Genomic DNA, 14212 nt, shown 5'->3' on the forward strand with positions numbered 1-14212 from the left:
TGGAAAAATGAAGTTAAGTAAATTTGCTGAGTTTGCAAGCTAAAACATAGTCTTCTAGTGGTAAGCTGATTTATATTATGCAACATTCAAGAAGCCACATAACGCAACAGGAAACGGGAGGAAAAGAAAACTAGGGCATGTTTCCCCACTCTCCCTCTTAGCAACTCAAACTTAATCACTTCAAAATATCAGGAGATTGTTCATGAGTGAGCCATTCCTTCCTGCTATTCCTATCATGTTTCTCCTTCACCCCCCACAAACTTGAGATGGTAATACCATTTTAGCAGTCATGAAAATAACCAGGGACTGTGTGCCTAGGACGTAAAGGAATGTAGAAAGAGTCTAACAAGAATCAGGCAGCAGGTTAAAACAACTTCACAAACTACCTCTCATTTTGGTTTGATTTTATGGAAATATATGCAAGGAATTCATTTGCTCCATGAAGAACATGCATTCCTTAGGCTAGTAAAGTGGGATTGCATGAAATGATGTAGAAATCCTGAACAGAATACAAACTTGGTAGCATGATATAAGAAGAAGGGTATTGCCATTTGCACAGAGCAAATAAAATAATTTTTTCTGACTATAGGTTTTTATAAAATATTTTGAGTTTTTTCTTAGAGGTATTGTACATATACTTATTCATATTATTAACAATAATATAGCAACTTATTTACAGAGGCTTTATATACTTCATTACTTTTTTCTTTTTAGGGATGCCCTTGTGGCATATGGAAGTTCCCAGGCTAGGGGTTGAATCAGAGCTGGAGCTGCCAGCCTACACCACAGTCACAACAACACCAGATCTGAGTCATGTCTGCAACCTACATTGCCGCTCGCCACAATCCTTAACCCACTGAGCAAGGCCAGAGATTGAACCCACATCCTCATGGATACTAGTCGGGTTCTTAACCTGCTGAGCCACAACGGGGACTCCCTCTTTTTTTGTTGTTGTTTTTTTGGTTTGTTTGTTTTTGCTTTTGGGGGCCACACCTGCAGCATATGGAAATTCCTGAGCTAGTGATCAAATCAGAACTACAGCTGCCAGCCTACATCACAGCCACAGCAATGCCAGATCCGAACCACATCTGTGACCTATACCACAGCTCACAGCAACACCAGATCATTAACCCACTGAGAGAGGCCAGGTACTGAAAAAGAATCCTCATGGATACTAGTTGGATTCATTTCTGCTGAGCCATAAGGGGAACTCCTCCTATTTCATTTTAATTAGATAAACTATTATCAGGTAAATTTGACTTAAAATAGTAAAAATAAATATTTGGGGCCATAAATTATATGGAAAAATGCACTTTGAAATGTATATGTATGGTTTTATTCTAGGCAAATAAAGCCCACGGGATCCCCCGTGGAGGTTTTCCATGCTGTATTTCTCAGGAAAACAGTGTTTTTCAATCTCTCCCCTGGAAGCTTTTCCTTGTTGTCCTAGTTAGATTCATTATTCCAAACAAGTTTCTGGAGGAATATTCCCCCACGGAGTCTTTCTCATTACTATCCCCAGGAAAGTGAATATAGTGAATTGGTACCCAATATTCATTCCATCCTTCTTTTAGTGTGTCTTTCTGTGCTGCAGAGGCTACAAAGTTAAATATCACATATGGACTCCCTTACAGCTTCGGTTCCAGATGTGCTTTAGGTCTGACCCATCAGGTATACTTGTGAACTATTTGGAAAAGGGAAGAGAAGCAAAGACCAATATTTTACCATTTCTATTGACTAGGTTGGGAAAAGCACAGCCCTGGAAGTACTGAGTTTTGCTGGAGTAGTGCTAGCAGATGGCCCTGGTGTCAAGGGGCAAGGTGAGGGATAATTTGTCTCCTAGGGAGAGATCTAATAGGCAAAGCATGACTCTGAAGCCAATGTTGGAAATGTAGCACCATAACTTAAATCAATACCTGAAAAGTGTGCCATTGGAGCTTAAACTATTGCTCCAAGGTTCCTCACCTTTCTGATGGTGGCTCCTGGGGGGCCAGTTCTACATTATCCTTTTAGGAGATATTCTTGGGATCCTAAACCAGAGAGTGCTATTCCAGCCCTCCCAATTGCTTTTGCAAGCTCCTTATTCCCTGTATCAAATTCATTCCTAATTTAATCAGAGTGATTTTTAACTACAAATCCATCCTGGCTGGTATAGTTTATCTTTCCACTTTTTCAAAAACCCCTTCCTCTACTGTCAGTGTCAGAGTACAAAGAGCAGATACTTAGAAATCATACACATCCTTATCAGTTATGCCATCTTGGATAAATCCATGAACTTATCTAAGCTTCAGTTCTCTCATCTTACAAAATGAGAAGTAATACCTGAGTGCATAGTTGATAGAAGAAGACAATGAGATAATAAATGCTTAGAGCCTGGAACACAGATGCAAGGATTCGATAAATGTCCGTACTCTTCTTCAATGTTTAAATTTGAACATGTTCCCAATACAGTATTTTTACCATGAAGCTAATAAGGGATCATATTTAGTGAGGAAAACAAAAGGCAATAGGACAATATTATATATTTCTTTAAAAGCACATACCTGTGTCAATCTGGATCCAGTGAGTGATCTGCTTGTGAACACCAGCACTGAGTTTTACGCAGGGCACCAGACCTACTGAGACTTCCAGGTTGCTATATGTAACATTCTGGAAAATCAAATAAAATAAATTTTATATGTATTCCATGGAAGGAAAGAATACCAGGTGCTACATATATAGATGCTTGCTTAACGCCCTGAAAAAAACGAAGTCACTGACTCTCAATCCAAAGGGTGTGTTGAAGATGATAGTATGATTTTAACCCTACCTCCTTTCCTAAGCCTAGGGATATTTGGCTGTTAGTAACACAATAAAACAGCACTCTCATTCTTTCAGACAAACTAACTTTGGATTTTCAGCAGACATTTTCTTTGAAAAGGAGTCCATCCTAGTTGCAGGAAGCGCTAAGGCACTCCAGAATCCTTCTTGATCTTCCCACAAGATTTGAGAATGTTACCAACTCCCATAATATTAACCTAATAAGTGTGTATTCTTCTAGGAATAGTGAGATAATATAGAAAGAGACACTCAGAAGAGAGGAAGAGATGTACCCAGATGCTGAAGTAAAAATAGACCTGAAATTCAGCAGCTGCGTATGTTAGGAAATAGTGTGGTGGTCTGTAAATAGGCTCTACTATCTAGAGGCTTGTGTTTAAAATTCAGTAAAAGTCACAAAAAGAGGGGAATTTTAGAGTATATTTGAATAGGAAGGTAGAAATGAAAACCCTATAAGCCAGAACCATCAATGGCTTTGTCTTGAGTGAAAAGACATAATGGAAACACCCACATGGGGCTAAGGAAATGGCAAGAAATTTTGCCATTGCCTGAGGATCTGGGTCAAAAAGAAAAAAAAAAATCACCATGTAAACTTGATACCATGAACTATGAACAAATGAGGCCTAATTTTGCATGTTTGGGGGGAGGATACAAGATTTATCAAAACAATAAATATGCTGGAAAAATAATTGCTATCAAGCACCTTGCATCAACAAATGCAAATTCAAAACACCTTTGGAGAAACACTTCCACAACTAAAGCTCTTTTAGGATTCTCTCTGTCATGCGTGCGGCAGGCAAGAACACACACACACACACACACACACACACACACACACACACACAGTCTGCTAATGACTTTGAAATAAAACATTTTTAAAAACACACAAGGAAACAATACTTCATTACCAAGATTAAATACACATAATCCCCAAATTTGAAATTACGGGAAAATCTGAAAAATCTATATATGCTGAAAATAACAAAAGAAATAGAAAGCATATGGTAAGAATAAGACACTATCAAAAAGGCAAATTTTTAAAAAAAAGTAGTGGCATAAAAATAATATATATAGTTATTGAAATTAAAATCAGGAGTTCCCGTTGTGGTTCAGCAGGTTAAGAACCCGCACAGTATCCATGAGGATGTGGGTTCAATCCCTAGCGTTGCTCAGTGGGTTAAGGATCTGACATTGCCATGAGCTGCAGTGTAGGTTGCAGACATGGCTTAGATCTGGTGTTGCAATGGCTGCGGAGTAGGCCACTAGCTGCAGTTCTGATTTGACGACTAGCCTGGGAACTTCCATATGCCTCAGGTGTGACCCTAAAAAAAAAAAAATAATAAATTAAAAATTCAATGGACCACATTAAAAAACAGATTAAAGTCCAGAAAACCATAAAATGGAAACTAGAACTTAGCATCTTATGTAGAATATATACAGATAGATAAAAAGGTGGGAATTATAAAATGTTAAAAGATACAGAGAATAAATTAAGGCAAAATAAAGAGACAAATAATAGAAGTCCTGAGACAGATTCTAGATAATGGTAGCAGCGCACACACACAAACACAAAAAAAAACAGAGAAAGAAACAATTGAGACCTTACTTAAGTGACATATACCTTCAGATTCAATGATTATGATGACTAAAGAGAAAAGGTATTATTCCCTTCCTGTTTTTTTTTTTTAATTTTATTGGCGTATAGTTGACTTACAATGTTGTGTTAGTTTCAGGTGTACAGCAAAGTGAATCAATCATACATATACATAAATCAAATCCCTTCAAAAATAAACAAATGGGACCTAATTAAACTTGAATGTTTTTTTGCACAGCAAAGGAAACCATAAACAAAACAAAAAGACAAACCACAGAATGGGAGAAAATATTTGCAAATGAAGTAAATGACAAGGGATTAATCTCCAAAATATACAAATACCTTCTGCAGCTCAGTATCAAACAAACAAAAAAACAACCCGATTAAAAAATGGGCAGATCTAAATGGACATTTCTTCAAAGAAGACATACGGATAGCCAAAAACACATGAAAAGATGCTCAACATCACTAATTTTTAGAGAAATGCAAATCAAAACAACTCTGAGGCACCAGTTTGCACCAGCAAGAATGGCCATCATCAAAAACTCTACAAACAGTAAATGCTGGAGAGGGTGTGGAGAAAAGGGAACTCTCTTACACCGTTGGTGGGAATGTACACTGATGCAACCACTATGGAAATGAGTATGGAGGTTCCTCAAAAACTGAAGAGAACTACTATATGATCCAGCAATCCCACCCCTGGGCATCTATCCAGAGAAAACCATAATTAGAAAAGATACATGCACCCCAGTGTTCACTGCAGTACTATTCACAATAGCCAAGTCATGGAAGCAACCTAAATGTCCATCAACAGAGGAATGGATAAAGAAGATGTGGTACATATACATAATGGAATATTATTCAGCCATAAAAATAATGAAATGATGGCATTTGGAGCAACATGGACTGACCTAGAGATTATCATACTAAGAGAAGTTAGACAGTGAAAGACAAATATCATATGATATCACTTATGTGCATAATCTTAAAAAAAGGATACAAATGAACTTATTTGCAGAACAGAAACAGACTCACAGACTTTAAAAAACCTATGGTTACCAAAGGGGACAGGAGGGGGTGATGTGGGAGGGATGGACTGGGGGTTTGGGATTGGCACATTCACACTGAGGCATATGGAATGATTGGTCAATGAGGACCTGCTGTATATCACAAAGAACTATACACAGTATTCTGTGATAATCTATTTGGGAAAAGAATCTGAGAGAGAATGGATATGTGTATTCATATATATATATATATATATGACTGGGTCACATTGTTGTACAGCAGAAATTATCACAACCTTGTAAATCAACTATACTTCAATAAAACTTAAAGGATAAAATAGGAGTTCCCATCATGGTGCAGTGGAAATGAATCTGACTAGGAACCGTGAGGTTGCAGGTTTGATCCCTGGCCTCACTTAGTGGGTTAAGGATCCAGCATTGCTGTGAGCTGTGGTGTAGGTCACAGATTTGGCTAGGATCTGGTGTAGCTGTGGCTGTGGCATAGGCCTGCAGCAACAGCTCTGAGTAGACTCCTAGCCTGGGAACCTCCATATGCCACAGGTGCAGTCCTAAAAAGAAAAAAGACCAAAAAAAAAAAAAGAGAGAGAGAGATAAAATTTAATTTAATTTAAAAAAAGAGAGCCAATGCCCTGCACATATTCTCTTGGTCTCTTCCTTCCTCCTTCCTACCCCCAGCATTGGCTTCAAGTATACCTTCACTCCCAACACCTGCATCTCTTTGTCAAGCACTTCCTTTACTACACATCCTCACCAGTACTTGTTACCTCTTGTCTTTTTGATAACAACCATTCTAAAGTGATAACTTCACTTGATTTTCATTTGTCTGATGATTCATGATATTGAGCATCTTTTCATGTACCTATTAGTCACTTGTATGTCTTTTTTTGAAAAATGTCTATTCAAGTTCTTTGCCCATTTTTAAATTAGATGTGTTTGTTTTGTTTTCTATTGATTTACATAAGTTTCTTATACGTTTGGATATTAACCCTTATCAGATAGATGGCTTGGAAATATTTTTCCCATTCTATACATTGCTATTTCATTTTGTTGATTGTTTTTTTTTTTGTTGTTGTTGTTGTTCAGAGTTTGATGTAGTCCCATTTATTTACTTTTGCTTAATAAAATAAGCAAAATGTTGTTTGTGCTTTTGGTGTCATGTCCAAAAATCATTGGCAAGACCAATGTCAAAGACCTTTTCTGCTACGTTTTCTTCTAGAAATTTTATGGAAGGCATAAAAAGGGATACAATTTCATTTTCCTGCAAATGATTTCTAATTTTTTCAGCATCATTTATTGAAGAGACTATTTTTCCCCATTGCATATTCTTGGCTCTCTTTACAAATACTAGTTGACTGCATATTTTAGGGCCTATATTTGGGCTCTGTATTCCGTAATTGGTCTATGTGTCTACTTGTATGCAAGTACCATCCTGTCTTGATTACTATAGCTTTGTAGTATAGTTTGAAATTAGGAAGTATGATGCCTCCAGCTTTGTGCTTCTTTTTCAGGATTGATTTAACTCTTCAGGGTTTGTACTTTCACATGAATTTTAGGATTTTTTTTCTTTTTATGTGAAAAATACCACTAGAATTTGGTTGGGATTGCATTGAATCTATTTATAGCTTTGAGTATTAGGGGTCTTTTATCAATATTAATTTTTCTGATCCATTAACATGGGAAATCTTCCCATTTTTTGTCTTCAGTTTTATTCACTAAAGTCTTATAGTTTTCAATGTAAAAATATTTCTCCAACTTGGTTAAATTTATTCCAAGTATTTCATTGCTTTCGATGCTATTGTGAATGGGATTTTCTCTATATCTTTTTCAGATAGTTCATTGTTAGTGTAAAGAAACACAATTGAGTTCTGTATGGTGATTTTTTACACAAAACATTCCTAAATTTGTTGGATATTTCTCACAGACTTTTGGTAGAGTCTTTAGGACATATATTTTCTAGATATAAGATTACATCATTTGAGAAGAGGTGATTTTTACCTCCTCCTTTCCAAGTCAGATAATAATTTTTAAAAAATCTCCCTGGTGGATGCAATGAATGGAAAAGATGGGGTTGTCAAATGTTCCTTTGTTAAATCCTTTGTTAAGGAATGAATTTCCTTAATTTTCCATACCACTAATTCTGGTGAAAATGGGCATTGAGAAGTATGAAAACATTGGCAAAATCTTCTCTTTTGAAGAGAAGATGATAACCAAGGTCATTCCTGACCTGAAAGCTTCAGTCAAGAAAGGAGAAAAGTTTGTAAAGAACATGATATGTGGAAGCAGTTAATGAGCAATTTGTTTCTTAAGGCATCATGTCACTGCAAAGTCTTTTTTTTTTATTTTTAAATTTTTATCAAAGGTTAGTTGATTTACAATGTTGTGATAATTTCTGCTGTACAACAAAGTGATTCAGTTACACATGTACACATATCCATTCTCTTTCAGATGCAAAGTCATTTTAGACAGCTTTGTTTTAATCTGCCTTGATGATGATGATCGTATTAAATTACCATTCCTTCCAAATCACTACTACCGGCTCATCACTAAAGTAGTCTTTGCTTTGTTTTTCTTAAGGGAAAAAAAAAAACCTGCATTGTGGATGCAATGAACAGAAAGGAAAGATGCTTTCCTCTTACCCTCTCTGATGTGTCCAAACTCACAATGATCTTCCAGAACTTCTCTGCTGTACTACTGGACTTCCACAAAGGCTCTTTCATCCATGGGTGACTGTCTAAGACAGTATGTTCATAGGGGCTCCTCGACCACAGCCAAGAGAGCTGGAGGTTCACAGTGTACTGCAGCATCCACATCTGTGACCAAAGTCTGTGTGTTTATTACCTGATGAATGGGTAGGCAAGCTTTCTCCCAGGTCCCTTGGCATATGATGCTGGGTTCTACATCTTCCAGAAAGGCACCTTTGTCTGTGGATGAATATCAAATTCATCTTGTTGGGGGGAATATGAGCTACTTATTATTCAATCATCTTAATGATGTCACTCAAAGCCAACCTTCTGTAGAAGAATATAGTCTGAAATTCCAGAAATGGGATGGGAAAGATATTATTTGTGATGGTTGAAATGGAGTTAAAGCATTCTAAGGTCTCTGTATTGACTGGAAAGTGGATAAAGCTACTGATTAACTTTATACTTTCTAGGTCAAGGGTAAAATTTAAAAAAAAATTGGAACTAATAAACACATTAAACAAGGTTGCAAGATACAAGACTAAAGCACAAAAGTCAATTTTATTTCTATATACTGGCAATGACCAATCTGAAAATAATACTTTAAAAATTCTATTAGCACCAAAAAGAATAAAATAGTTACAAATAAATTTAGTTGTTTTAGAAGCATGCCTTCTATAATAAAAATTAAAAAAAAAAAGAAAAACTTTACTCAAAGAAGTTAAAAAAGATGTAAGAATGAAGACATTCCATTTTAATGGACTGAAAGACTTAAAATTAAGATGGCAGTACTCTCTAAATTGACTTACTAAGTTAAGGTTTCCCATTAGAATCTCAGCTGCTGGAGTTCCTGCTGTGGTACAACTAGATCTGTGGTGCCTCTGCAGCACCAGGAAGTAGGTTCAATCCTTGGCCTAATGCAGTGGGTTAAGGGAGCTGATCCCTGGCCAGGGAACTCCATATGTTATGTGGCAGTCAAAAAAGAAAAAAAAAAGCTTAACATAGTTTTCAACAACAATGAAATATAAAATGCAAATCTGCTGGGGAAAATTTAATAAAATACAAAAATTTTGCAAGACTACTGCTAAAAAAAATTATGAATATTGATCCTGAGAAAAGGCATATTTTTAAAAGATTTGAAATTTTAAAATTTTAAATTCTAAGAAATACTACAAACATCTTTATGGAATAAGTTTATTAAAACTTTAAGAAATTAAATTTCATAGAAAATGATAATTTATAATGATTAACTCAGAATTAATAAAAAACTTAGATAATGCTATAAATTAGGAGAGAAATGAAATCATTAGGTTTTTTTTTTTAATTTACTTATGGAAACAAAAAAATAAGATTTTGTCTTTTTGCCCTGGTGCAATAACTTGCACCAGATTTGCCCACATAGCAAATGACTAGAAAATATTTATTGCATGGATTGGGCAATGGTCAATATAGGATTATGATCCTTGAAAGAAGAAAAACAAGATTAAGCTAGCTTTTTGCCTAGAGTTGATCTCTGGATTGTAGTGCTGGAGGAGAAACCCAAGCAGAGGGTGGCAGTTATGCTGAGGTCAGCAGATAGCAACAAGATCAAGAGGGTTGAGTTGGCTGAAATTTTTGATTTAAGAAAAAAAACTTAGGAAGTTTACATAGGACTTTCCTTGAAACTTTGCTGAATACTAAGCCACAAATGTATATCTGAAATTCCACAGAGTTAGAGAAACTACTGTAACTACTCAAAAGTAAACTAAAAAAATCCTAGAGCTCATACAAGGCTGGGAGACAGTCAAGATCTAGCCATTAAAAGAGCCTTTATGAAACCTGGGATATTAGGTAGTGACTACAGAAATGCCAACTCTTAACAGGAGGAATAAAGTATTCCTAAAGTGAAAGACAGTCTACCCCCATCTTAACAAAGTTTATAAGGCAGACCTTGAAAGAATCAAGCTGATCTGCAAGAAACTTAACTGCATGCACCTTTCCCCCGCCAAAAAAAACCACACCGATTTAAAGAAAAACAATGAAATTTAGATATCCACCAAAATAATAATCATAATGGCAATAATCATAATGTCTATTATTCATATAAAAGTAAAAAGGGCACAGTGGAAATGAATCTTACTAGTATCCATGAGGTTGCAGGTTTAATCTCTGGCCTCACTCGGTCAGTTAAGGATCCGGCATTGCCGTGAGCTGTGGTGTAGGTCGCAGATGTGGCTTGGATCCTATGTTGCCGTGGCTGTGGTGTAGGCCAGCAGGTGTAGCTCTGATTTGACCCCTAGCCTGGGAACTTCCATATGCTGCAGGTATGGCCCTAAAATAAATAAACAAATAAATAAATGTAACAATATCTCAGAAGAAAAATATGACTGATAATTGATAATTGAAAATATGTCAATAAAAAAGAGAGAGAAAATGAAACTGGCAGACAAAGACTTTAACTCTCAAAAACATATTCAAGTCCTTTAAGGAAAACATGAACATAATAATGTTGAAAAGTAAAATAGAAGGACTGAAAAATAAAACTTCTAAAACCAGAACTCATTGGATATGCTTAAGAGCAGGTCATCACTACAGACAAAAAATATCAATGAACTTGAAGACAAAACAAAAGAATGAAGCCTGGGAGTAGGTGGTAGAAAAAATGAAAGGAAAAAAAAAAAAAAGGACTGATTCTCAGAGACCTATAAGACAATATCAATGTTAAATCAATGATTTAACATATGTGTATATCAGAATGGAGAAAAAGAATGGGGCATAATTGATGAATGTCCCCAAATTTTCCAATTTGACAAAAACTCTAATGCATATCTCCAAGCAGCTCATAGAACATTAAGCAGGTTAAACCCAAAGAAACCCACCCCAAGACACAGCTGAAAGAATGTCTTAAAAGCAGTGTGAAGACTGCTTTGGGGAGTATGACAATTTTTAAAATATTAATTTTTCCAACCCAGGAGCATGGAATATCTTTGCATTTCTTTATGTCTTCCTTAATTTCCTTGATCAATGTTTTAGAGTTCTCAGCATATAAGGCTTTTACCTAGTTGGTCAGGTGTATGCCCAGGTATTTGATTTACTGGGGTGCAATTTTAAAAGATATTGTATTGTTGCATTCCTTTTATACTATTTCATTGTTAGTATACAGAAATGCAACTGATTTCTGAATGTTAATCTTATATCCTGCTACCTTGCTGAATTTGTGGGTCATTTCAAATAGTTTTTGGGGTGAGTCCTTAGGGTTTTCTATGTATAGTATCATATCCTCTGCATACAGTGACAGCTTTACCTCTTCTCTTCCTATTTGGATGCCTTTGATTTCTTTTGATTGTCTGACTCCTGTGGCTAAGACTTCCAGTACTGTGCTGAATAACAGTGGTGAGAGTGGGCATCCTTGTCTTGTTCGAGATTTTAGTGGGAAGGCTTTCAGCCTTTCTCCATTGAGTATTATTCCAAAAAATGGCCATAATACCTAAAGCAATCTACAAATTCAATGCAGTCCCTATCCAATTACCCATGACATTTTTCACAGAACTAGAACAAACCAGCCCTAAATGTATATGGAACCACAAAAGACCCAGAATTGCCAAAGCAATTCCAAGGACCAAAAGCCAAGCAGGAGGCATAACTCTCCCAGACTTCAAGCAACATTACAAAGCCACAGTCATCAAGACAGTGTGGTACTGGTACCAAAACAGACAGACAGACCAATGGAACAGAATAGAGAACTCAGAAATAAACCCAGACACCTGTGGCCAATTAATCTTTGACAAAGGAGGCAAGAACATAAAATGGGATAAAGACAGTCTCTTCAGCGAGCATTGCTGGGAAACCTGGACAGCGGCATGCAAAGCAATGAAACTAGAACACACTCTCACACCATGCACAAAAATAAACTCAAAATGGCAGAAAGACTTAAATGTAAGACAAGACACCATCAAACTCCTGGAAGAGAACATAGGCAAAACATTCTCTGGCATCAACCTTACAAATGTTTTCTCAGGTCACTCTCCCAAAGCCACAGAAATAAGAGCAAAAATAAACCAGTGGGACCTCATTGCACTGACAAGTTTTGCACAGCAAAGGAAACCAAAAAGAAAACAAAAAGACAACATACAGAATGGGAGAAAATACTTTCAAATGGTACAACTGACAAGGGCTTAATCGCTAGGCTATACAAGCAACTTATACAACTCAATGGCAAAAAAGCCCACAATCCAAAAGAAAAATGGGCAAAACAGCTGAATAGACATTTTTCCAAGGAAGATGTGCAGATGGCCAACAAGCACATGAAAGAATGCTCAATATCCCTGATCATTAGAGAAATGCAAATCAAAACTACCATGAGGTACCACCTCACACCAGTCAGAATAGCCATCATTCATAAGTCCACAAATAACAAATGTTGGAGAGGATGTGGAGAAAAGGGAACCCTTCTGCACTGTTGGTGGGAATGTAAGGCTGGTACAGCCACCATGGAGATCAGTATGGAGAAACCTTAGCAATCTATACATAGAGCTACCATATGACCTGGCAATCCCACTCTTGGGCATATATCTGGACAAAACTTTCCTTAAAAAAGACACATGCACCCGCATGTTCATCGAAGCTCTATTCACAATAGCCAAGACATGGAAACACCCCAAATGTCCATCAACAGATGATTGGCATAGGAAGATGTGGTATATATACACAATGGAATACTACTCGGCCATAAAGAAAAACAAAATGATGCCATATGCAGCAACATGGATGGAACTAGAGACTCTCATACTGAGTGAGGTAAGTCAGAAAGACAAAGACAAATACCATGAGATATCACTTATATCTGGAATCTAATATAAGGCACAAATGAACCTTTCCACAGAAAAGAAAATCATGGACCTGGAGAATAGACTTGTGGTTGTCAAGGGGGAAGGGGAGGGAGTGGGGTGGTTGGGGAGCTTGGGGCTAATAGATGCAGACTATTGCCATTGGAGCGGATTAGCAATGAGATCCTGCTGTGTAACAGTGGGAACTATGTCTGGTCACTTATGATGGAGCATGCTAATGTGAGAAAAAAGAAGGTATACATGTATGTGTAACTGGGTCACCATGCTGTACAGTAGAAAAAAAAAAAGAATGTATTGGGGAAATAGTATTAAAAAATAAAAACACAGAAATAAAAAAAGCAAGGTATAAAATAAGATAAATATCACTGACAGCTTTTTAGAAAAAATGCAAGCTATTAGACAATCAAAGGATGCATTTAAAGTAGTAGAAAGAAATATATTCTTTCAGTCCAAAATTCTATCTCCAGCATACTCTACATTTCAAAATGAAGGTAAAAGACATTTTCATATGGCAAATAGCTGATAGGATTCATTGCAATAAGGCTGAAGAGTAATACTCAATTGAAACTCAGAATCACATATTGCAGGAAAGATCACTGAAAATGGTTAATGTAAAGTATACATCCAGTACGTTTTTTTCTACATTCCTTAACAGATAATTGTTTAAAGCAGAAACAATAACAACATTTCATGGTTTGTACAACATATAGAGAAGTAAAATACGTGACAACAGTACCAAGGAAGAGAGCAAACAGACATGCCAAACATTTGAAATGTTTCATGATTTAAAATTTAAATTTATTTTAATCACTTAAAGCAAATGCTGGACCAGAAGGTAGCTTTAAGGTGGTGACTCCTTGATAGGGGCTCATTATAATCATCTGAAGAGCTTTATAAAAAATATATGCCTGGATCCCACCCAAGGAAGATCCTTTTCACAAGATGTGGGGTAGTGTACCAGAATTTTAATAAAAGTTTGAGTAATTTTGATATTTATTCTGGTTTGGAGGCTGCTGACTAAAGAAACATTTCTTTCTCTAGGAAATTTAACTTATACCCTAATTTTCACTTCTATGAATAAAAGTTAGGCAATTCACTTCTAAACATTTTCACCAAGGTATAGCACAATGGTGTGCCCTTTATTTTTATTAAAATAGTAAAGCTTTGGGATTTGCTGTAAAATCATTGATGGGTATATTGTCACCTGCATTATTTAGTATTGTTTATCAACTATATCTTATGAGAAATGGCATTCATACTTTAGTG

General features: G+C 36.2%; 1 long non-coding RNA gene across 1 annotated transcript in view; it reads right to left on the reverse strand.

The window, feature by feature from the left end:
* The window catches only part of LOC110260723, a 437770-nt gene that overhangs the window by 36323 nt on the left and 387235 nt on the right, over positions 1-14212 (reverse strand). The window contains exon 3 of the long non-coding RNA XR_002344078.1: positions 2544-2649. This is a non-coding gene — a long non-coding RNA (uncharacterized LOC110260723). The remainder of the gene's footprint in view (positions 1-2543; positions 2650-14212) is intronic.

This window comes from Sus scrofa, chromosome 5 (assembly GCF_000003025.6).
Source record: "Sus scrofa isolate TJ Tabasco breed Duroc chromosome 5, Sscrofa11.1, whole genome shotgun sequence".
Classification (NCBI taxonomy): Eukaryota; Metazoa; Chordata; class Mammalia; order Artiodactyla; family Suidae; genus Sus; species Sus scrofa.